The sequence below is a fragment of the Stegodyphus dumicola genome, chromosome 3 (genome assembly GCF_044657685.1).
Source record: "Stegodyphus dumicola isolate Sdum_Otavi_A_Nest chromosome 3, ASM4465768v1".
Taxonomy (NCBI): domain Eukaryota; kingdom Metazoa; phylum Arthropoda; class Arachnida; order Araneae; family Eresidae; genus Stegodyphus; species Stegodyphus dumicola.
Window position 1 is genome coordinate 197,669,152 of NC_140770.1, and position 26,431 is coordinate 197,695,582.

At 34.6% G+C, this 26,431-nt stretch overlaps 1 protein-coding gene and 1 long non-coding RNA gene across 3 annotated transcripts in view; one reads left to right on the forward strand and one right to left on the reverse strand.

Moving 5' to 3' along the window:
* The window catches only part of LOC118202932 (popeye domain-containing protein 1-like), a 145,852-nt gene that overhangs the window by 116,685 nt on the left and 2,736 nt on the right, over positions 1 to 26,431 (reverse strand). The window contains exon 2 of one of the 2 annotated variants that reach the window (XM_085813731.1): positions 6,052 to 6,253. The exons of the other annotated variant lie outside the window; for it this stretch is intronic. The gene's annotated coding sequence lies outside the window, so the exon portion shown is untranslated. The remainder of the gene's footprint in view (positions 1 to 6,051; positions 6,254 to 26,431) is intronic. 2 annotated transcript variants of the gene reach the window in all.
* On the forward strand, positions 6,249 to 24,976 carry LOC146998239 (uncharacterized). Its single transcript, XR_015040388.1, has 2 exons — positions 6,249 to 6,687; positions 24,655 to 24,976. It is a non-coding gene; the product is annotated as an uncharacterized LOC146998239 (long non-coding RNA).

A 26,431-nucleotide genomic window follows, 5' to 3' on the forward strand; every position in this document is an offset into this window, starting at 1 on the left:
TGTTACCAGCAATGACAGCACCGAATGCAGATGTGTGTGAATGCTGAAGCAATCTACTTTGAAGATGATAATGTCACGGAAAATTAATTCTGTAAGTATAATGATTTATTGGACCAGTCTCGTTTTTTGGTGTCACACCTTGTACATCAAAGCAAGCATCTCATAAACAGAATAAGTAAAACTTATTTTAGTCTTTGAATTAAAAGCAAAAGTCGACTGGGAACTCAAAACAATCAAAACCATCGATTGAGAATAATTCTTAAACACTTTTTTATATCAGTTACCTTTTGATTTGCAATCGATGGCCTTCATTCACTGAGGAAAAGCCACTTGATGAAATGCGATGTCTGAAATCAGATAAATTTTAAATATTGAAAATAAAATCATTAATTAAATTAGGTTGACTTCATTGATTTATTTGAAGCAATTACTATCTTTCTGTTTTCTCAGCTTTAACTTGGCCTGTAAGCTATCATAAAAGTGAGAAGGTAAGACTATTCGATGAGCGAAGTTATTTTCTGAATTGTTTGCACACACTGAACTTCCTCTTTTTATTAAGCTAGATGACCATATTAGAGAGAAATCCCGCCATAGAAGTACTTTCTTAAATGACTGTTTGTGCAGTTATGCCAACAAGGGATGACTTATTTTTGGCACACACATTTCTCTTTTGCTGTCATTATGATATCTACTTGCAATACTGATTCGATTAACACAAACTAACTCGTAGCAATATCTGCTACCTTGAAAGTCAACATGTAACGAATTTATAAATAAAAAATATAGATTATAAATCTATTGCATTTATATATATTAAAACTTAGATAAAGCTACTAGTCTGTTAGTCTACACTAAAGATTACTATCGGGAGAAGTAACGACACTTGGAAGAAAATCTTGAGGCCAGAGACTCTCGAGAAAGTTATTGTTTTATTTTGAGAAGCCTGATTCTGGACAAGCCTGGTTCTAAGAATTCAGTTACTTAAAAATAATTATTTCCTCTCATTTGATAGACTGTGATTTTTTTTATTAGGAAAGTTTTCTCCCTCCCCCAAGCCGTGCAAGTGAAGTGGAATATTTAAGTATGGGAACTATTCCATCATTTAAAATAAAATATTATAAGAAAATTGAATGACAAAAAAAGTAAATCTCACATGGTATATAATTTTGCAATGTTTCAATGCAATGCGTTTTGACTGATACTCACGGAATGAAGTGAACACAATATGAAATTGTTTCAAAAAGCAGAAATTTTATTATAAGAGTATAAGGTATTTCTCTTACTTTCCTAGCGTACCTTCGTGGTGTAGTGGTTCTGCACGCTGGGCTGGTATTCCAGAGGTACGTGGTTCGATTCCCGGGGAAGGCGATTGCTCATTTTTCATCTTGCCTGCTTCCAAAAAATACCTAATGTCTTTACAGTGGCGCCCGAAATAAAAGGGTGTTGGATGAGTTTTCTCCACACCCAGGATTTGGCGATTGGGTCCCCCCTGAAAACCCCAGTCGCTCTCTAAAAAGGTATTTCTCCCACTTTCCTAGGGTTTCTTCGTGGTGTAGTGGTTCTGCACGCTGGGCCGGTATTCCAGAGGTCCGTGGTTCGATTCCCGGCGAAGGCGTTAGCTAATATTTCATGTTTCCTGCTTCCAAATAAATCCTAATGTCTCTCTCTACAAACACTAACTAACTCGTAGCAATATAAGCTACCTTGAAAGTCAACATTTAACGAATCTATAAATAAAAAATATAGATTATAAATCTATTGCATTTATATATATTAAACACTGAATATTACCACTGGGAGAAGTATCGAGACTTAAAAGAAAATCTCGAGGCAAGAAAATTATTGTTTTTATTTATGTCTGATTTTGGACAAAGAATCTTAAAATTCAGTAATTTAAAAATAATTATTTCCTCTTATAACGTTGCGCGCCTCTAACTAGCACGCAACCAAGAGGTGACTGTGAAAGCTTGTATAAACCACAGAGTCTTATAAAGGGTTTAAGTCCCTTTTTATTCAACGTACTAATTTACAATTGCGTTCTCTTGACGCTTACAAACGGTGCCAACTCGGCAGTCAAAATAAAAATAAAAACCTGAAAAGAAATTAAAGACAATATTCTAACTACGAGGCTCTCTCAAATAACTAACTCACCGCGTTTTACAATACGGCTGCTAATTCAGCAGACTTGAAGCTCACTGGAACAATTGCAACTACTTCCCGCCAAGCACATAGGCCGCAACGCGGGGTTTTTCAAATCTCTATAACTACCTCCGCGCTCGCTAAGTAAGAATAACTCTCTCTCACCGAACTTGTTTCCTTCTATTTAAATCATACTACTTCCGCTGATAATTTGAATGCTTGCGCGTTCTACTCAAATTTACATATTCTGGCATTGGCAGTTCCAGGGGAAAGTAAGGACTGACAGGAAAGATAGTTTAAACTTAAAATAAATGTTAGTTAAAATAAATATAAACCCTACACTCTCATTTGATAGATTGCAATTTTTTTAAATAGGAAAGTTTTCTCCCTCCCCAAGACTTGCAAGTGAAAAGGAATATTTAAGTATGGGAACCATTTCATCATTTAAAATAAAATATAATAAGAAAATTGAATGACGAGAAAGTAATTCTCACGATATACAATTTATTATCAATGGTTTCGATTGATAGTCACAGAATGAAGTGTTACAGAATATGAACTTGTTTCAAAAAGCAGAAATTTTATTATAAAGATGCAAATGAATGTGATACAACTTCTGTGTTTTAACCAAAAAAACTATGTAGAAATACTGTACAAAGGGAGAATGAAATTTTGGACATACCAATTTCAAATTATGTTTTTCTCGAAGTTGCACTGCTTTTGTTGCTACTGGTTTGTCATAAACTTGAGATTTTGTTCTTAATGCAGACGATAATGTATGAGCAGGAGAGTTAGAAGAAATTTATGTGCCAGAAGTACAGCAAGCTTAATTTACATATAAATTGTGCATGTTTTCTCTTGTTATGCTTATGCTTTGCAGACCTTTACTTTCTTCTTCTGTTTAATAAGATTGGTGACATTTGCAGTCGCAAAATAAGCACATTCATTGCGCTTTAAAACAGATTTAATATTTTAATTGGAACAACGGCAGGAGAATAAAATATAAAATAACTTCTCGTAGCGACTACTTCCCCAAAAGGACCATCTCAAGACGACTACATCAGAAGATAAAAACCTCGTCTACAACTCTCGGTGGTTATCTTACAAAATTTTCACTACAGTTAAAGTCTCTCTTAAACACAATTACATTTGTAGTCGCAAAATAAGCACGTTCATTGCGCTTTAAAACAGATTTAATATTTTAATTGGAACAACGGCAGGAGAATAAAATATAAAATAACTTCTCGTAGCGACTACCTCCCCAAAATTACCATCTCAAGACGACTACATCAGAAGATAAAAACCTCGTCTACAACTCTCGGTGGTTATCTTACAAAATTTTCACTACAGTTAAAGTCTCTCTTAAACACAATTAATAATATGCCGATTTCCTTTTACTCTTACTTAGACACTTAGAAGAACATCATGATGACTATAAAACATTCAATCGCATCTTTAACTAATACTTTAACATACATTCGTCACTCAGAATACTAAGTATCTCTGATTTCATTTCATATACAGAAGATGACTTATGCGCATATGTCTATAAAATGATTTTGCCACACCCGAGGTATAATGATCCTTAAATTATACTCAATACGTTTGTTTACTTCCAAGCCTATGGAATTAATTTCCACCTTTTCGTTGCCCTGCGTTGGCAACACGCTTTTGAGATTTGTCCTTCGTAGAATTCGGTCGCTAAAAGCGTAGCTGACCTGTAACGGTTGTATTTCTTATTTTAAAGCTTATCTGTACTGTTGAATTATTACTAAATGTTTACGTATGAATGTTTTATTATTAAATGTATTCATTTGGTTTAAATAGACAGAGAGTCGTTGCATTTATTAAGGATATTTAAAATCTAAACTACGTCATCCATTTTGGCGCCATTCTAACATAGGAACGTAAACATTCTAACACAGGAACGTAATTTTTGGAGGCACGCCAGCGAGATGGGAATTCGTCAGCAGTTCAAGTACAGATAAGTGCTTTTTTATTTCGATTTACATGAATTTGATTCTTGAAGTTTTATATCTATTTTGTACTGATTTTCCTTTTGAACTTGAATACTTCGATTATTTATTATGGATCAAGCTACTGTCATTAGATTGCGTGGTAGGGCAAAAGCGGCCTCCACAAGGCTTCAGAATACTATTTCTTCCGATTTATCTAAAAACGAACTAATTTTGAATCTGGAGCGCTTGGAAAGCATTTATTCAGATTTTGATAAATTTGATGCCCAATTACGAGAAGAGCAGTCAGAAATTGAAGATTTTGAATCGAAGTATTCTAGTTTGAAACTTCAGTATCGAAATTTATTAGATGTATTGAATGTGGCTAATGTGCCAAATGTTTCAGGAAATTCTAATATTAGTAACTTTAAGTTACCGAAGTTAAATATTCCTATTTTTTCGGGTAACTTTAATGACTGGATGAATTTCAAAGATTTGTTTATTGCAACAGTGCATAATACTTCTTTATCGAATATACAGAAATTTCAGTATTTGATCGGATCACTTGCTGATGAACCAGCTTCTATAATTAAACATATTCCGTTATCAAATAATTCTTATGAAGAAGCATGGGCAAAATTGCTCGCTAGGTACGATAAAAAGAAACAAATTGTACAATCGTTAATTAAAACATTTCTGGATCAAAAATGTATTTCACAGGTTGATAATATTAATTTACGGCACTCGTAAGCTGATACTTACGAGGAAGTTATTAGAGGTTTGAAAGCTCTTGGTGACAAAGCAACTTCTAGGGATCCATGTTTAATATTTAAGTTGCTTCAAAAGATATATTCAGAAACTCGAAAGTTATGGGCACAGAAATCTGCGGAAGATGATTTTCCTACATTATAATAATTTTTTCAATTTTTAAATTTAAGGTGTTCTTCTCTCGAAATTATCATAAATAAAGAAGCAGAAGCTAACGTCGTTCATAAAAATAGTAATGTTAGTTCTAAAACGTTACAGAATTCTAAATTTAGTAATGCTAAATGTTCGAAATGTAACGGACTTCATGCGTTATATAAATGCGTTAAATTTAAGAATTTGGATGTTACTGCTAGACAGAACTTTGTGAGAAAACAAGGATTGTGCTTTTTATGTATAAATTCACATCTAGTCAAAAACTGTAATTCACAGTTAAAGTGTAATTTGTGTAATTCAAAAACGAATAATAGTTTGTTGCATGAAGATATTAAAGCTAACAACGTACAGCTTTTAACAGCGCCAAATGTAAACAAAAGCACTCCAGAGAGAATTTCGAATGAATATGAACCATGCGAGGGTCAAGGTCAGGTAGTTGTCAGTAATACGATTCAAAATTGGAACTCGGCGATTTTGCCTACTTTTCTCGCACTCGCATTTTCGTCCAGTGACGAAACTATCGAAATCAAATTTTTATTGGATTCTGGAAGTGAAAGTTCGTTTATTTCTGAACGAGCTGTTCGAAGATTAGGTTAAAAAAGAACGAATTAAAGGTTACTTTTGCGTGAAATTGGCGGAGTGCCAGCTTCCAAGACTCGTGGTTCTATTGATTTTAAAGTTCAGTCAGAGTTAAATAATGAAGTAATTGATGTTAACGCATACATTTTCGATAGGTTAACTTTGCCATTGCCGCAACAAGTCATTAATGTAAAGCATCTAGAATACATTAAATTTATTCCGTTAGCGGATCCGAATTTCGCTCAACCCAAAGAAATTGATTTGATTTTAGGAGCTGATTATTTTTTCTCCGTTTTAAGATGTGGCCAAATATATGGTTCGAAAAATGAGTCTGTAGCTCAAAATACAATTTTCGGTAGGGTGATTGCTGGGAAGGTCGGGAATAATATGGAAGGCCAAAAAACAGCAAATTCACACTTCATAAAGCTAGAAGATAATATAAATATTGATTACGAACCTAAGCGTTTCTGGGAAATGGAGGATATTGTCGATGTTAGGAAGAAGGACTTTCTGACACCTGAGGAACAATTTTGTGAATCACATTTTCAAAACACTCATTCTGTTAATTCAGATGGGCGATTTGTTGTAAAACTTCCATTTTATAAACCGCATTTGAAGTTGGGTGATTAAAAACCGGCAGCAATTTCTAGTTGCGTTCCCTGGAAAGAAAATTCAAAGATAATCCGGAATTTGAAAAACAGTATAAAGATTTTATACATGAATATGAACAGTTAGGACTTATGACTGTGATTAATGATGATTTATCTAACAGATTGAATGTAGAAAAGTTTTATATTCCTCATCATGCGGTCATTAAACCTTCTAGCACAACGACAAAATTAAGAGTAGTTTTTTGATGCATCCTGTAAATCTGAAAACAGTATATCATTGAATTCTCTTTTAGGGGTAGGTCCGAAATTACAAAGAGATATTTTTGAGATTTTGATTAATTTTCGATTTCCTAAAATTGTTTTCACAGCCGATGTGGAGATCAGATCGTCAGGTGATGGTAGCCCCTGAAGATCAGAATGATCAATTGATACTTTGGCGATGCAATTCCAGTGATGAAATGCGTACGTACAAGTTGAAAACAGTTACGTATGGTCTTTCCTCTGCTTCATTTTTAGCAACTCGATGTCTGAAGCAGGTAGCTTTAGACTCTAAAGAGGAATCAGATGTAACTCGTATATTGCAAGAGGATATGTATATGGACGACATATTGTCCGGTTCAAATACAGTTGATGATGCAGTATCTGTCTGCAAGAAAATATCTTCAATTTTTCATGCACGTGGTTTTGATTTGAGGAAGTGGAATTCAAATTCTGTAGAATTCTTAACTGAATTTAAGGAACATTGTTCGTTGAATTCTGGTTTCGAGATATCTCCTAGCTCGAGTTCGAAAGTCTTAGGACTTTTTTGGAATTAAACTACTGATACCTTCAGTTTTAAAGCTACACTGCGCATCAACACACCTATAACAAACAGACGCATATTGGCATAATCTTCTCGCATTTTTGACCCTTTAGGTCTCCTATATCTTTGCACTATATTGATTAAAATATTCTATCAAAAGCTATGGTTAGTTAAAGGCGACTGGGATGCAGTTGTTCCCCAGCATATCTCAGATGATTGATTTAAATTTCAAGAGACATTCAGGCAAATCAATAATTGTGAAATTTCGAGATGTGTCATACTTACAACAGACAGTGTTATCCAACTACATGGATTTTGTAATGCATCTTCGCAGGCCTATGCAGCAGCCATTTACTGTCGTCAAAAATGCAATGGTACGGTTAAGGTTAATCTTTTGGTATCAAAGACTAAAGTCGCGCCTATAAAGCAAGTATCCATTCCTCGATTAGAACTTTGTGCTGCGTATTTGTTGAATGCGATCTCTATTGAACATTTTAAGAAGTTTAATTTCGAAATCTATGCGTGGACGGATTCCAAGGTAGTTCTGTCGTGGCTATCCGCTCATCCACGTAAGTGGAAAACTTTTGTGGGAAACAGAACATCTCAAATCATAGAAGTGATACCTATTGAACATTGGAATCATGTTCCCTCTAAACAGAATCCTGCAGACATTGCTTCTCGTGGTATTGAACCTCAACTCCTACCAAATTGTACTTTGTGGTGGAATGGTCCACCATGGCTGCGTCAGGAAAAGGAAAAATGGCCTAAGTATGAATTAAAATCTGAAGATGATACTGAAGTATCATCTTCAGATTTTAATTCATACATAAGACCGGACAAAGATCTGATCCTATTTTTAGTTCTCATATACGTGAATTGAATGATTTATTAGCTAATTTGTTCGAGCATTATTCTTCGCGTTGTAAAATTGTTCGTATTCTGGCTTACTGCCAAAGATTTATTACTACTTGCAAGAAGCATCATGTCACTCAGAACATTTCACGTAGTGGTATTAACTCCAGCTGCCTTATGCCGCTAACATTTCTAGAAATTCCAGTAGCAGAAAAGTTCATTATTCGTTGAATTCAGAATAATTATTTCAAACATGATTTACAATGTATTAAGGAAGAGAAACCTTTACCCAAGAAGAGCCAACTACGTTCTCTATATCCATTCATAGATAAAGATGGTCTCTTACGGGTGGGAGGACGTCTTCGAAATTCATCTTTAGCATTTAACATCAAACATCCTGTCATACTTCCTTCTCGACATAAATTTAGCGAATCACTAGTGAAAGATTTTCATATTTCTTACCTTCATGCTGGTCCTTTTTTATTGTCACACCTCATCAGGCAATCTTACTGGATAATTGGAGGGAAGAGACTGAAACGCAGTTGTGTCAACCATTGCTTAATATGTCATCGATTTAAAGCTGCTTCAACTCCGCAATTGATGGGTGACTTACCTGAACATCGTGTGACTTTGGAACGACCTTTTTTCGCATGTGATGTGGATTACGCTGGTCCTATTACCATGAAATTTAATAAGGGTCGTGGTTTTAAAAAAATGAAAGGTTATATAGTTCTGTTTGTTTGCATGTCGACTAAAGCTGTGCATATAGACGCAGTCAGTGACCAGACGGCAGACTCGGCACTTAGACGTTTCATTTCACGTCGCGGTGCACCACGGCACATTTACAGTGACAACGATACCAATCTTGTGGGAGCATGCCGAAAACTACAAGAACTAAATCAGATTTGGTCTTCCTTGTGTCCAACAGAATCGGTTTCCCGAGAACTAACTAAGTCATCTATTGAATGGCATTTTATACCGCCTGCTTCGCCCCACTTCGGAGGAATATGGAAAGCCGGCAATCACTCAGCGAAATTTCATCTGAGAAGAGTATTGAAAGAGACTCTTTTAATCTACGAAGAGTTGTCAACGCTACTTACCCAAATCGAGGCTATTTTGAATTCGCGTCCTCTTACTTACCTGAAGGATTCTGATATTGACTATTAATGTTTTAACCCCTTCTCATTTTATTACAGGTGACAGGTGACGGAGGACGGGGACGCCTGGCGTATAACATAGGTAAACAGGCATATGTCCCACGTCCTCCACTATCTCGAAGAAGCAACTCGCTGGAGCCCCGTGAGGCTGCACCGGGAGTTTACATGGCCATACAGGTACTAGATGTCGGGTAGTTTTTACATAGGACGTTGTTAATAACACAAAGTAACTTAAAAAAGAATATAAAGGATAGCATTAAAACACTAAAACACTCATATAAGCTGAAACACATAGATATACAAAATTAAACGTAAAAGCATAAAAACACACTCGTAATTACGTGACATAAAAACACACACGAGAATACATATCATGACACATAGAATACATATGGAAACACGTAGAGCACATAAATGCAAATATTACACACAGAAGAAACATATGAGACATAGTAACGTGTGCGTAAAGCAGTAGCGCTGTGCGGAAATATGCTCAGTTCACATAATACATAATGTACATACTTTCATTAGGGGCTTCTGTTGCATGAATTACATATTTCGTTGCATACACTATATTCGTGCGGATATTATATATTTCGATTTACGATAACACATCATTCCATTGGGTGCCCAGTGCTTTACACTGATAAACATGTCAGTAACATTATTTCTGCAAGTTGGTGGCTATTGAAAGCAGATGTTAACACGAGGCTCGAAATTGAATGTGGAATGTGTATTACAGAATGTGTACATACTGCGAATATCTAATCGTTGACTACATTGTCTGCAGTACCATGCTACTGTGGCTCGCAAATGTCTTGCCCTAGGGCGTTGATTTGCTGTACAACTGCGCAGATACTCCTTATAGCTGGCGGGTGTTTGATTATGAAACGATAGTAAAGTGTTCTATCATTCGTTGGATGTGGTAAGTGGTGGTTTGTTGTTAGACCGCAGTCAAATAGGTAGTGCTCGGGAGAACCTAGCATGCCACAGACACAATTGTCAGATGCTGAGATGCCATGACGCATAAAATAAGATGGAAATGGGCCATGACCCGTTATGTACTGTGTCAGTGGGGCTATTGTTATAAGACGTTCCGTGTCTACCTTTGGTAGGAAGTTATACGTCCTTCTCCCTGTGTCGCAACTATTCCATTCTTCTTGCCACTTTTCTTTACAGATATTACGCAGAGTTTTCTTGAGGTGTGAGACGGGGGTAGGGGCTCTTATAGTTTGAGCGTGGATGTTGTTGGCAGCCTCATTAGCCAGTCGGTCTGCGACGTCATTCCCTTCGTTGTCGGAGTGTCCTTTCACCCATACCATGTTAAAGCGGGCTTGATGATTATTGCGTAAAAGTTGCTGTATATCTATGATGATGGGTGAAGTGTGGTGATGATCCCTGAGTGCGTGTAGCACTGACATGCTGTCCGTGTAAAAAGTCGCATTGGTAAGGGAAAGGTTGAGGGCATGTCGTAGCGCATTAAATATTGCTAGTGCCTCTGCTTGGAAGATACTATTGCTGTTAGTGAGATGTCCTTTCCATTCCTTTACTAGTGTGCCATGTTCGTAGTGAGCAAACGCGCAGCCCACTCCCTGATCATGTTTTGATCCATCAGTGAACAGTTGTGTAATCGCAGAGGAAGTGTGTTGTCTGGAGTGCAATTGCTGATGTTGGATTTTGACATGGATCCCTCTACCTTTGATGGCAGGGTGGATGTGTTGCACACTGCCAGGGAGTTCATAGTCAGTTGTTCTGAACGTAATTCCTGCATATATGGCTTCTTGTCTGTGATGGGTGATTCGTACATAGGTAGCCTCTGCCTCTGCCTTTATGTGTAATGGCAGCAGGCCTGCAAGTATCGTGGCGGCGCTGGACGCTGTTGTGCGATAACCTCCGCAGATGTTTAATGCAAACGGCCGTTGAATTGTGGTCAGTAGCTTGGTCTTTCGGCTGCTCATTGGTTGTGCCCATATGACTGCTGCGTAGAGAATTATTCTCTCTGCCACTGTCAGATATAATAGTTTCCTGATATGGGGGTTTTGTCCCCAATTTCTCCCTTGAAATTGCCTGGCTTTCCTTGCGATGGTCGATGTTTTTGTACTTATTTCTTGGAGGTGCGGTAACCAGGTGAGTCTTTGATCCCAAGTGACTCCTAGATATTTAATCGTCTTCGTTATTTTTAAGTTCTTGCCCAGTAGCTTTATACATGGACGTCTTGTGGGATTTGTGCCAGGACGTGGAATTACGATGGCTGCGGACTTTTGTCGAGAGATGATTAACTTAAGTTTATTGCATAGGTCCGTGAATATCGAGCAGGTTTCTGTGGCATTCCGTTCCAGTTCATCTCTTGTGCGGCCAGACACCAGAAGAGCTACATCGTCGGCGTATGCTATGATATCTGTGTGCAAAGGCCATTCATGTTGTAGTATGGAGTTAAAGGTGATTATCCAGAGCAACGGACCGGCGCAAGAGCCTTGTGGACACCCTCTTTCCTGCCGCTTGATAGTGAGGCCATTGTTGTTGGCTACTATGAGGCTACGTGCATGTAGATAGTCAGTGATGATGTTAAAGATGTTTTTGGGACATTGTGCCTCTCTAAGTGCTTGCTTTATACTCATTTTATTACAGGTGATACGTTGACTTCTTTCCAGAGACACATCAGTCTGTTCGCACAAGGAGTTATAGGTGGGAACTTGTACAGAATCTACGTCGCGGATTTTGGAATCGATGGAAAGGTGAATATTTGACTCAGCAGAGATCCAACTGGCGGCACACTAAACCCAACTTAAAGGTCGACACGGTGGTTTTTGTCATCGAAGATGGATCTCCACCTTTAGCTTGGCCTATAGGATCGATCATCGATGTCCATCCGGGCAAGGACGGCTTAGTTCGCGTAGCTATAATCAAAACTAAAACTGGTGTCTTCAAAAGACCAATTAATAAACTTTCACCTTTGCCTGTGTATCAGGACTAAACCTGATAAGGTGGGAGTATGTTTACTTCCAAGCCTATGGAATTAATTTCCACCTTTTCGTTGCCCTGCGTTGGCAACACGCTTTTGAGATTTGTCGTTCGTTGAATTCGGTCGCTAAAAGCGTAGCTGCCCTGTATCGGTTGTATTTATTATTTTAAAGCTTATCTGTACTGTTGAATTATTACTAAATGTTTACGTATGAATGTTTTATTATTAAATGTATTCAGTTTGGTTTAAATAGACGGAGAGTGACTGAATTTATTAAGTATATTTAAAATCGAAACTGAGTCATCCATTTTGGTGCCATTCTAACACAGGAACATAAACAAATTTTCCACTTACGTGGATGAGCGGATACCCAAGACAGAACTACCTTGGAATCCGTCCACGCATAGATTTAAAAATTAAAAACTTTTTAAAAATGTTCAATAGAGATTGCATTAATCTGGTCGACAAATACGCAGCACAGAGTTCTAATCGAGGAATGGATACTTGCTTTATAGGCGCGACTTTAGTCTTTGATACCAAAAGATTAACCTTAACCGTACCATTGCATTTTTGGCGACAGTAAATGGCTGCTGCATAGGCCTGGGAAGATGCATCAGAAAATACATGTAGTTGGATGACACTGTCCGTTGTAAGTATGACACATCTCGGAATTTCGCAATTATTGATTTGACTTAATTTTTCTTGAAATTTAAACCAATCATCTGAGATATGCTGGGGAAGAACTGAATCCCAGTCGCCTTTAACTAACCATAGCTTTTGATAGAATATTTTAATCAATATAGTGGAAAGAGATAGGAGACCTAAAGGATCGAAACTGCGAGCAGATTCTGCCAATGTGTCTCTTTGTTATAGGTGCGTTGATGTGCGGTGTAGCTTTAAACCTGAAGGTATCAGTAGTTGAATTCCAAAAAAGTCCTAAGACTTTCGAACTCGAATTACGAGATATCTCGAAATCAGAATTCAACGAACAATGTTCCTTAAATTTAGTTAAGAATTCTACAGAAATTGAATTCCACTTCCTCAAATCAAAACCACGTGCATGTAAAATTGAAGATATTTTCTTGCAGACAGATACTGCATCATCAACTGTATTTGCACCCGAGAATAAGTCGTCCATATATATATCCTCTTGCAGTATACGAAATAATCTGATTCCTCTTTAGAATCTAAAGCTACCTGCTTCAGACAACGTTCACTATTCAAAATATTTTCACGTATTCGCATTACCAATTCTAATTGCTTAATGATTTGCTTATTCATGATCATTTCACTTGCATGTAATCCAGTTAGTATTTTCTCAATTATATTGTCTTCCAATTATATGATGGAAACTGAATTACATCCACCTTCTTTAACTAGATGCTATTCTTAAGCGTCGTCGGAAATCTGAAATAAAATCCCTCTTAATTCTTAAAAAATTCTGATTCAAGAGAAAAAATACATTATTCTGTACTTACAGAAAAAGATATTTTCATGATAAAAGAAGCATTTATATTTTAATACCTTTCTTAAAATCATCTGCTTATGCTGACAAATTTTGGAGTAATCTATGAAACTGCCGGTGAATGAATATGAAAATCTATGAAAATATTTTTACAGGGGTTCATTTGATTGTTACACAAACTGCTAAAATAAATTAGGTAAAGAATATCACATGCATTTTAGGGTTAATTGATTAATTGATTGGGGCAAGCATTCAAGGCTTATCGGCTTAAAGGAAGAGTTGTCTTCGTGGAAAACTCTGGATGAAACAAATGGTTCTTATTTACTTTGCAATTACAGAAATTGTGTAAGGAGGATAATTCATGTTATTCAAACAAAATTTTCATGAATTCTATTATAGTTTAAACTGGAGTATCACTTTACCCTTCAAAAGTCAAAGTCACTTCTCTAATGATGGATTATTTTAGCTATAAAATTTAGCTGCCTTTTATATTTCATGGTTTTCTCAAATAATTATTTATGTAATGTTATTTATTCTTATCTTATTTACGCGTTAGGATCTGATTTTGCAGCGCGTAGCAAATATATGGTTCTTTTCGTAATACTATGACAAAATTCATCCTAGGTAAGTTTTAAATTTAGCACTTAATTCATTCTTCCATATTTGTCCTATTTTCATATCTTAAACAGTATTTCAGTATTATAAAATATTATAAAAGAGTGGTTAATTTCCGATAACACTTTGTTTTTCGGATAATTCAAGGTCAGAATTATTTTCATAAAAAGTGGAAGTGATACATTTGCATACATATAATTTTTTACTCTAATAATTTTCAGTATGCATTTAAAATAAAATTAATTTCAATTTTTAAATTCATATATCTACTTAAATCATTTAAAGGAAATAATGTGCATCTATAACTACAAAACAGTAGTTACATGTTTGAAGGCATAATTCGAATAAGTAGAAATTAGTGACTTCTTTACCTACTTTGGATGACAATAAAGCACATTTATCACCAGAATAGTAAAACTTTAACTGAGATACGCAGAAAGGTCTTGTTATGACGGAATGCAATCTTTAAAGCTTCCGTTTTAGGTAATATATTCACTCTTAGAGAAATAACTGTAGCATAACGTAAATTTTAATTAACATAAATTTTAATGAAAGTGATTATATAAAATTATCAACAGGAAAATGAATTCACAGCAGCAGTTTTTGCACACAAATAGTATATTGTGGTCACTTCCTTACATTATGACACATGTATTTAGATAATAATAATTAAAACATTTGGGCAAACATTCATTTGAAAATGAGGAAATGGTTGTTTTAGGAGTTGGCAATTTAGTTTTAGTCTTATTTCAACATTTCAGATAAGCATGTTTTGATTTAAACAAGGTTTTATACCTACAGGAACGGAAACAATATTTTGTAAACACTGTGCAAACACCTTTTATGCTTTTAAGCACCTTTTATGCTTCGATAAAGATAAAAACAGAGAATAAATTCTAATAATTCAAACCTATTATGGGAAAATGGCAAGAATTATCTCCAGCCTTCCTTTCAACTAAAATTTTGAACGGCATTCCTATCTATATGTTAAATTAATCATAAGGTAACTCTGCCTGAGCGTTGAATAATATCTCTTGTATTTAAGACTAGCTATTTAAGAAAATGCCATTATGGTAGAAGGTCTGAGGCAAACTAACCACCAGTATTCACATTACAAAAATTAGCTACAACAGCTGACTTTAGGGTTAGGTTAGTCCACATTACAAAGCACTCAAGGGCTTCGTGGAGGATGCCTTAATGAAGAGAATGATGTCTTCGCGTAGGACTGACTTTGTAATGAAAAATGGTCCCCGTATGTATTCACGTTATCCGTGAGGAAACCATGAACATCAACAATGCAACCAGCCTATTTTCCTAGAATACAACCCAGATCAAACTCTCATATATCTTAGCTGTCTTAGCTATCTTAACCACTCGACTCTCTGCAAGCCATCAACTAATTCACTAAAGCAAATACAAAATAAAATCAGGGAGGGCCATATTTTTCGGGTGAATTATTAAAATTAAAAAATAAATAGTAATGGTTTAGCAGCTGATTCTGGATACAGAAAAGCAAGCATTTTCTTATGGAAGAGAAACTGTAATTAATTTCAATATACCTCTTCCTGGCTATGTTATGTTGGAGTTAATTGAATTCCTCTTCTTTTATGTTTTTTTTTACTTTCTTTGTTTTTGTTTTTCCTTGTGATAGTTTATTTTAAATTTCTTTTTACATCTACATAATTCTAATTCTACATTTATAGGATCTTTTGAAATTTATTTATTTAAATTTCGGTGTTTGGTCTTTGGGAAAAATTAGTTCTAAATTTCTTTCTATACGTTTTTTTACTGAGCAATTGTCTGCGGCATAATGCGCGAAATTTTTGGAATAATTAATTTTTTTTTATAAAAATGTATTGCACATATACGTTTGGTTTTGCCGATTGTAATAAAACGGGAGGTGCTCAAAAAGACGTTATAGCAGTCCCAGATATAAAATTTCAATTTTGTTTTAGTCATGCGAGATACATACACATGTATATACCTACTTACAGATGTCATGAAGAATTCCTTTTTGAATACATTTTAAATCCATTTTAAAACTCTTTTTGAGAACAAAAAACAGTTTTTTTATTATTTTACTGCGTTCAGATGTCACGCAAAAAAATCGTCTGAATGGATTTGGGAATACAGTACTTCCTTTCCTTTTTAGAAGAAAGTAAAAAGATTTAGAACTTTTTTGAGGAACGAGATTACCATACAAAATTTTTGCACACCAAGAGATGAAATAACTGTGATGACATAAATGAAAACGTTAACATTTCATTTCATCATCATGTAGAAATGGAATATTTTCATTACTTAAATTACTGTATATATGACTATTACGATAATAAAAATTTTAGTAATGTATTTGTTATATTCCTTCGCCTAAAACTTACAAAGTATAAGCACTTTAAAAGTAAAATTAAGTCATTTGACTTATTCTATGTCTAATATTTTTTTTTCGCGTAAGAAAAGAGCTAGCCAGCGTAAGTAAGACAGGAAATTTCCAAAACATCTAGCAACTAATGCAGAAAAGATTCATTCTCACATTAACAGGAAACATTTGTGTTCAAGAACAAAAGAATTCTCGAGACATAATTATGTGGAAAAAGAGCTGAATTGCCGAACTAGCCTTGTTGTTTCTTTTGTAAGCGTTCAGAAAAGAAAAAAAATCTAGCGAGTAAATTTGAATTTTAAATTAAATAATTGAGATAAAGTTTCTAAATATTTTTGAAGAAAAATAACTATGCACACAATTTGTTTCACGAAAATATAATTTAATAATACTCTTTAAATATCAGTAGCATCGCAAGTATTATTCTCCAGTTATGTGATAATCACCTCAACAATAACGGTACTACACTGCAAGAGTAAAGAATATAATCTGATAAAACTTTACTTCACCGAAATCTCTTTTACGAACACTGCTGGCCACCCAAATTGCAACACCAAGAAAGACAAGAGATATCACAACAAAATTTATTTAGTAGATAACATGTTGACCAAGTATCAAATGATTAAATTTATAGACTTCTGTGAAGTGTGGTTCCTTCCAGAATCAGTAGCCAGAGTAGCCGCCATTGTTGGAGATCACCGCTGCCACACGCCTCGGCATTGATTCAAAGCGACTTTAAATGTGTTTTAGGGGTACAGCAGACCAAGCAGCTTCCACACATTGCCAAAGTTGATATGGTGTGGCAGCTTGGGATGTAATCTGGGTCAATCGTTCAGCAAGATGTTTTCTATCGGCGAAAGATCTGGAGAGCGAGCCGGCCAGGGAAGCAATTCAATCTGGCGATTGTCGGAGAACCTTGGACAATGTGTGCCACGTGTGGTCGCGCATTATCCTGTTGAAATATGGCTGTGGGCAAGCCCTGAAGGTAAGGAAGGACAACTGGCTCCACCTCGGATATGTAGCGCTGGCTGTTTAAAGTACCGGCAATGCGTATTAGAGGAGTGCGAGAGTGATATCCAATATCGCCCCATACCATAATACCCGGTGTAGGACAAGTGTGGCGGTGCATAAAGCAGCTGTTCAGCATCCTCTCTCCACGGTGTCTCCAGACTCGAATTCGACCATCGTGGTTGTAGACAAGAAGCGTGACTCGTCAGTAAAGACAATTTCATTCCATTCTACCGTCCACATCCTTCTTTCATCGCACCATTGGCGGTGGAGACGTCTGTGATTCTGCGTCAAGGGTAGACGAAGCAATGGACGTCTTGCGGACAGACCACTCTGCTGTAAACGGCGTCGAATGGTATGCGCAGACATTGGATGATGCGTTACAGACTAAATGTGCTGTGCTATGATTCGTGATGTGACTGAGCGATCCCGTCACTGCCATGCGCACGATGTTCCTGTCATCACGTGAAGTGGTACACTGAGGTAGATGCTATCGAACACGTCGGTCCGTCGTACCCTCCTGCATCCAACGGTCACATATCCGCATTACAGTTGTTTGGTTTCGTCCATCACGACTACCGATTTCCCTGAAAGATAATCCACACTCTCGGTAGGCCACTATCCTTCCTCTTTCCTCGGATACTTTATCAAACGATGATCGCTGTTTACTACGAGGCGTAATTGATCGTTTTTTCGAAAAAACCACAAGAAAAACACAATTGCCGAACTTGAAATCGTCGAAAACTCAAAACCTTAAATACCGCTTTGAAGTGCCGCCACAGGGGCGCGTTATGTGAGTCTGCGCTGAAATTCTAATCATTTGCATATCTCACCTCCGCTAATGCATGTTGTAAATTTCCTGTTATTTGCATGCTTCCCTTAGGGTGTTGCATTTACGATGGCCAGCAGTGTATTTTGTGATTTTGCTATTGAGTTGAATTTTATGTGGCGTAAGTTCCAAGAAAGTCATATTTAATAAACAAAGTTAACACATAAAATATTAATAATAAAAAGACACCCCCCCCCCAAAAAAATTTTTTTGCAAGCTATCTTACAAAGAAAACTGAAACCTGATATGATGAACGAAGAAAAGACTGAAACAAATAGAAAAAATGTATGCCTATCACTTAACACTGCACCAGGAATTCTAAACATATATTACTGTGCTGCTTTTAAAAATTTTGTGATTTTGCATTTGAACTGTATAAGGCACAAATGCGAAGAAAACGATGCTTTACAATAAAGACAAAAAAAGGGGGTTCAGGAGGGCAGCAGAAGACTGGTAGCCTGTAATGAATTTGGGAATACAGTACGTCCAAATGGACTTGGGAATACAGTACTTCTTTTAAATTTTCCTTCCTTTAAATTTCCCTGAGAGCGTAGGCAATCTTAGCAAACCCTTTTGGGCTACCGTTAAAATCTGAAACCTTTCAGAATATTTTTGAAGATATTGAATATATTAAAGCTAAACCTAAAACTTTTGCATCAGATATTTCAAAAATGTGCTACTTGCATTTTCATAACAGTTAATGTTAACTGAAATAAATTAGTGGTTGACAAAAAAAAGGTATATTAACAATTTAATTTTATCGTCAACTGCTCTAGCTCGCAATTACGTTACACATGGGAACATCCGCTGTTGGGTATGGAAAACTTGCTGTTATCATATAAGGTATTTCTCCCGCCTTCTTGGCATGCCTTCGTGGTGTAATGGTCTGTACTCTGGGGGCGTATTTCATAGGACCGTGGTTCGAGTTCCGGCGAAGACGTTGCATATTTTTCATCTTGCCTGCTGCCAAAAAAACCCTAATGTTCCTACAAGTGGCGCCCGAACTAAAAGGATGGTGAATGATGATTCTCCACACCCAGGATTTGGCGACTGAGTCCCTTAAAAACCCCAGTCGCCCTTAAAAAGGGGAAGTATATAAGGTATTCCTCCCGCCTTCTAGGCATGCCTTAGTGGTGTGGTGGTCTGCATGCTGGGCGCGTATTCCAGAGGTCCGTTGTTCGATTCTCGGCGAAGGCGTGTCTCATTTTTCAATCCCTCTTGCTTCCAAATTACCTAATATCTCTAATATCAGTCTCACAAAAATATATTAAAATATTTTAATCTAGGAAAATGTAAATGTAATTCCAAATTATATTTGATAAAGAAATTTTAATTACGTTGCTTATTATTATGTATTGTTGCATAAGAAAGAATCTGCATGTTCGAAACCCCAAAACGTTCTTTTAATAGTATTTTATCTTTTGACTGGAGCGTAATTAAACACCAATCAAAGTATGTTTTACAAATAAAAATGGCTTTTCTGGAATATTTATATACCTCATTTCTTTCCGGAAAATTAAAATTAAAAAAATTGGCGCTAATTTTATTTACATCTTTATGGAATTTATCAATAATTGTTTTTGGTAATAATAAAAGCGTAATACCGGCTGATTTTAAAGTCATGCACATAGAATTTTAAAACACTGCAAAAGTTCCAGAATGGATATTAACGATAAATTTTTTTAATGACCTACATTCGTGTACTTTTACAAGCAATATATCTCCTGAAATTTCAGCTGTAGTTTATAGCTGCTAACTTTCAAAACCGTTCATTTGGCGCAAGACGAAGATGAGGTTTTTCTCATGTAGAATTAATTTTTTATGATTCAGGTATTACTTCGCAAAACATATATTTCATTTCGATGATATCTTTCTCACGCTCTTTTGTTGGTGATTGCAACATTTTATTTCTGACTTCCTTTATTTTGTTCGAACTCGGAAGATACTTCATTTCATATCGTGAACAGCAGCAGTATCTTCCGTTTTATTTTATTATTTTAAATTTTCACGATTTTAAAAACTCTCCATTTGGAAGAAACGTGAGACAAAGATACTTTGTTGAAAATTTTAAATAATCCGCTATTCAAACATCAACAGAACCAGTGTAATTCTTTCTTACTTACATTCACACACGTTATTTATATTTTCTATGTAGCAAAAGAATTCAGCTCATTCTTTAACATTATTGGGTAAGCGAAGAGACACCTGATGAGTCTATTCAAACTAATAGCAATGCCAAAAAATCTATTATTAATAAATAAAATATAACTTGAATAAATTACTCTTACCAAGAGCCCTTAGCATATGACTGATTGTGGAAACGCCCTTCTGTACCGGAAATTTCCAATACATGTCAATACACATATCAATATCTTTTTCCTGTCTTCTCATTGTAAGACAGCATAAATGCACTTTTAGCAGCAAAAGTAAACAATGGCGTGAATATTTGATGACTAACTCATAGTATAATTTTAGAAAGGCTATAAGCATTGTCCAATTTCAAATTATGACTTACAGGTCTTTTCCATCGTCGCCATTGCTTGTTGCATGTATTTTCTGAGTGACTGCAAGATATCTCTATTATTACTCTTTTATTATTAGAGTTCAAAGGTTTCTCTTTACACTTCCCAATAAATAGAATCAAACCTTATATCTATGAATATAAAATCAATCTCACCAGGAAGCCATCTGTTATGTAACAGAAAACAAATGAAAGCGAAGTACCATTTTGCTTTCATGAAAGGTTTGTTTTAACACTTTCTTTTCCTTAAACGAAAGAAATCTGACGGTGATTTTCGATTTTTTTTGAAAAAGGCCATAAGCGAAGGTAATGTGCTTAGCGTTTTATTCTAAATGATTATGTACTTTTAAAGAGGATTTATATGATATTTTGGCTGCTCAGGAAGAATAATATAAGGACAAATTAACTCGATCTAAGCATAATTAACATTATATTTCAAGTAACATATCAGCCATGTCTGATGAAAAAGATCTTCTTTCGGCTTAGGATGTAGATATACAAATAACGTAAAGTGCAGACGGTGGTGACTTATCCGTCTGAATGAAATCAGTCGAGAACAAATGTAATAAACGTGCTTCTTCCTCTTTGTACAAAGCCACAGTTTCTTAAGTTGGTAGCTCACACCTACCAACTTCCTAGTTTACCATCATCACGACACCACTAAACAATAACTTTCTGCCTTTCAGTCAGCTCCAAAGCCTTGATTTTGATTAAGGACACGTTTCATCAGGTAGTCTGCATTTGTATCGTAACACACCTTTTTTTTTTTTTTTTTTTTCTATGTTTGACTTGCATTTTAGATTTCATATGTTATTTTGTATAATTCGGCAGATTACTGAACCTCCGAAAATTCAGTGGAGGGATAGACATGGCTATGCAAATTTCATAGCGCTGCGCGGCATCTGTGCTCAGGTGAGGAAATTGTGGTAAATGCACATATAGCTAGTGAAAAAGGCAGAATAGTAAGTAATATCATCAGTTTTCAACAATACAATGAAATCATACAAGGAAAAAAAAACACAAGTAAATACAAAAATATAAAAATGTATAAAGAAATCATTAACAGTGTTTAAAATAAAAGTCAACAAAATCATTGAAAGCTCGGTAGGCCGAAATCGAGGATACAAAATCATAACATTTCGGCGGCCAATGAATTCCAATGAATTTTAATCTACATTTCAAAAGATTTCTTGGTTTATCAAGCAGTGGGCAATCAAAAAGCAGGTGGAAAACACTTTGCTCAACGCTAAGATTGCAATTACACAAATTGGAAGATATCAGCTTAAATCGTTCAAGATAAACATTAAACTTACCATGTCCAGACAAAAATTGCGTAACTTTAAAATTGAGCAACAAGTCCTTACTTTTCAGTCTTTCAAAAATAGTTGGGAAGAATGCTTTTGTAACAGATCCCTTATCAGAAGAGATATAATCACAGTTCCACCGCTCAATCATTTTAGCTTTGAATGTTTTTTTAAATAAGATTTTGGAATATTTACATCAACGTTAATATCATTTTTAGTTGCATTCTTAGCAAGCCAATCAGCTCTCTCGTTTCCATAATTACCCGAATGACCACGGACAAATGTAAAAAACACTGAAATACCCCTCTTCTCCAGATCTCCGAGAGACTGCTGTATATTGACAATAATATCATTACATAAAGAGGTATTTTTAAGAGATTCCAGGGAAGAGAGTGAATCCGTACAGATTAAGTAGCTGGAACCACTTCCATTCTGGCTAATTATCCACTTGATTGCAAAATTAATACACAGAAGTTCAGAAATATATACAGTACATTCATTTCTAATGCGAAATTGGTGACACTCAATTTCAATATCATCTTCAAAAATAACATAAGCAAAACCAACTTTATCATCAATCCTACTACCATCCGTATACAGCACAAATGAGAATGAATTAACATCAGTGTCCGTACTATCCAGAATCTGTACTGGTTGTCTTACAGAAGGATGTGGTAGAACAGACTAGGGCAATAAACGATCAAAGTGAGAATTGGAGTAATTTGCAAGACTATTCTTGTAATCTATAAAGGTCAGAATAAACAAATCAAGGGGTGGAAATCCGGCAAGAGAGAAAACGGCATTGTAACTTATAGTTTGGTAACCGCTTATAACTCGCAGCAAACTTCGTGTTTGAACTCGAAGCAAGAGATTAGAGTTAATTTTCTTTTTTAGAGACAATCTCCAAGCTCTATATCCATATGAAATAAAGGGTACAATGCCTTGTTTATATATAATTGCGCTAACATTCGATTTAACACCAAAACTGTTACATGCAATTCGATTCAGCCCACGCTGAAGTCTCTCACATTTATTAGAAATGTAGGAAATATGCTTTTTCCAGTTAAATTTACTGTTCAACAAAACACCTAGATATTTAATTTCATTCACCCTCTCAAGGGGATTGTCATTTAAAAGCAATTGATATCCTTCATAAGTAGTATTTTTTCTATCAATAAATGTGTAAACTTTGGGAACATTTTTTAGATTTAGTGTAGTTGTTGTTTGCTTTTCAGGTTTTCGCATAATATCAATCAGAAACATTACCTCCATTTTAAAGGTCAAAGAGATAAAATCTTAAAAAATAATTAGTTAATATCATATCTAAAATGTTCTTTTATTACACAACTATTATTTAGAATTGGAGCAATATTTTTATAATACTTTTATTTACTTTTCCAGTATATGTTATTGAAGCCATTCAAATCCCACTTGGGCATTTTCCAGCATACTAGTTGTTGAGTATTATGTCTGACTGTAAATGCGCAAGCAAAGTACATATAATTATTATGTAATTTAACCTATCTTTCCTTAAAATATTTATTTAAAATTACGGGAGGCAGGGATACATTTGAGCCTTGATTAACAGTCTTAGTGAAGTTGCAATGATGGATAAGAAAACAGATGATTAAAAAAAAACCACCCATAATCACCAACATATAATGCAAGAATTTGAAGATAAAGATTGCTTATTAGCATAATAGTGCACTGTATATTACATATAAAAATTATAGAACTGAAAATTTGACACATATCATCTTTGCTTATTATTATATACATTGAAAATAAACAGTGTGCTTCTGCAACAGAATAAATATCATGTGTCTTGAAATTTTTTGTATACTTTTCTTGTATACATAGTTTTTAATCTCAGACTAAATGATGCACATTATATTTAGTCTGGAAGTTCATGTTCTTTTGTCATAAAGTATGTTTTATTGTAATTCGTCATAGATTGTAAAGTTAAATTTATGAAAATATAATGAGTTAAAAACGTATTGCGAATATTAAACTAGATTTTAATTGTATGCAATTTTGAAATTTTAGAGATCTTGCTTCATGTAATTATTTTTAATGTTTTTATTAAATTCTTAATTAATGCTATTATGCATGCATTAGAAAGTGAAATGAAAGAATACCTAATAATATAATTTGGTTGCATTCTGTTGTTTTTCAATTCAATTATTCTGCAATTAAAAAATTACTCGAGGAATCTCACGAATACCAGCTCTAACAGTTCCGAAGTATTTCTGCAAAATATATGTAATTACTTAAGAATTGTATCTTTTTTATAATATTTTTTAGCCTTTACAAGTTATCCTATCGCATAGTTATCCTGGTGCCACACTATAACACTGAAATTGGTAGATGTATAATTGAATGTTTAATAAAAAATGCCTAATTCCTCTTTTATGATATTTCAAGAATTAATACTACTGAAAAAAGAAATATTAGTACATTAACATTTTCTTAATTTTCATTGTGTATTTGTTATGATACATGTATTAATGTCATTACAACTTAGCATTTGGTAATGTTTGTTTCAACAATATAGGCTTTGATGAAGTGCCACAGAGATTATCACTGAAAGAATGGTTGCAGGCCAACCACCAACACAAGATATTAAAAGAACTATGAAAATGAAGATTTAACTTACTCATAACACTTAATTGTTTCAAATTATTGTAAATTTATGTGAATATTCCTGTAGTCTGTTTATTTTGCAGCTTATGTTATTGTAAATTCATGTATATGTTTTCATTTTTTGCTCTGTTATGCATTTCATACAATAATTTTTTGTTGTACACATTAATTATATGTGTTACATCATTGAATTACTGTATTTGAATTTTAATAAACCTTTTTTTACCATTCAATAGTAATTTTCCATAAAACCCTGAACATTCAAAACACCCACATCACTAATCCTCGATTCTAAATAAAACTTGAGTTTAATTCATATATTAGTAATGAATTAGAAAAATAATACAACAGTGACGTATTTTAAGATTAAAAAATACTGCTCAATTGGGCATTTTAAAATGTTCTTCCTTTTAATACAGAACATTTTTTTAAGGATTTAATTATTAATATTTGAATATTGTATTACTATACGATTTATTAGTATTTGAATAGTAATGAATAAGTAAGGCAGTGAATACATTTTGAATAATAACTTCATATGAGGAAATATAATCTGCCTGGGTTAAATAATCTTTAAATGCTATTTATGAGATTATATAGCTGAAATCTGTAACCCATAAGCAGTTAAAGCAACCCGCCCCCCAAAAAAGGAAGACATTTTAAATAGTTTCCTCCAAAACTTTAAATATTTAAACATTATATGTCCCTAAATTTCTAGCAAATTTAAAACATGTTTAATTATAAATTTAAAATACTCATTTCATTCAATTCAGCTACTGGCCATTGTATGAACTTTTCCTATATTATTAAAATGTTGCTCATGGATTTTGCAAGGTGAAGACTGCAATGTTCTGCCCTTATAACTAATGATGATATAATAGGATGAAGTAGACTTCAGCATAGGGAATATGGAATTATATATTTTGGTCTTTGTTTATTAATTAGCTCACTTTCAAAAAATTAATATCATACAGTAAATAGTATTCATAATTTTTTCTCATTTTCTTGATATTTCATTGAAGTATTAAAATGTTAATTTAATTAGTAATACCTAATAATGTCAAATGCATATATTGTTATACAGAATGGGATTTAATTTTTCACCAAGTTTCTGCGTTATGCTTTTTACTCTCCACACAGTGTTTGGTTTTAATTATTATTTTTTATTATTTGTAGGACTTTAGGTACTACAAATAATAATACCAGAAAGTATTACTTTCTTATATTATCCAACAGGAGACCTGTGTTCACATCTTATATTTTAAGTTTACAGTTTTCTTTTGTAGATGACAGACACCATATATTCAAAAGAAATTAACATACAGCTGGATATATGCATGTATTTTTCATACTTGCAGCGGTTGCATGTGATGTTATGTAATCGGGTAAAAAATGAAAGAATTAAGTTTATTATCACCAAAACAAATGTAGATTTCGACATACAGGCTACATAAAAATGAAAATGGCTAAATTAAAGTGGTGAATTGAGGTTGTAGAGTATTCATTTATTTTTATTAACCAGTTATTTTATGTTAATTAGCTTTTTCTTCTCGCTTTCCATTTTCCTGCCAGAATACTAATTTTGAGTGCATTCAAATGAAATAGAAAGCAGTAGTAATTAAAGGAAGAGGTTTTAATTGGTAGAATCAGAACGAAGAATCTACTTGAAGACCACATTACTAGTTGGG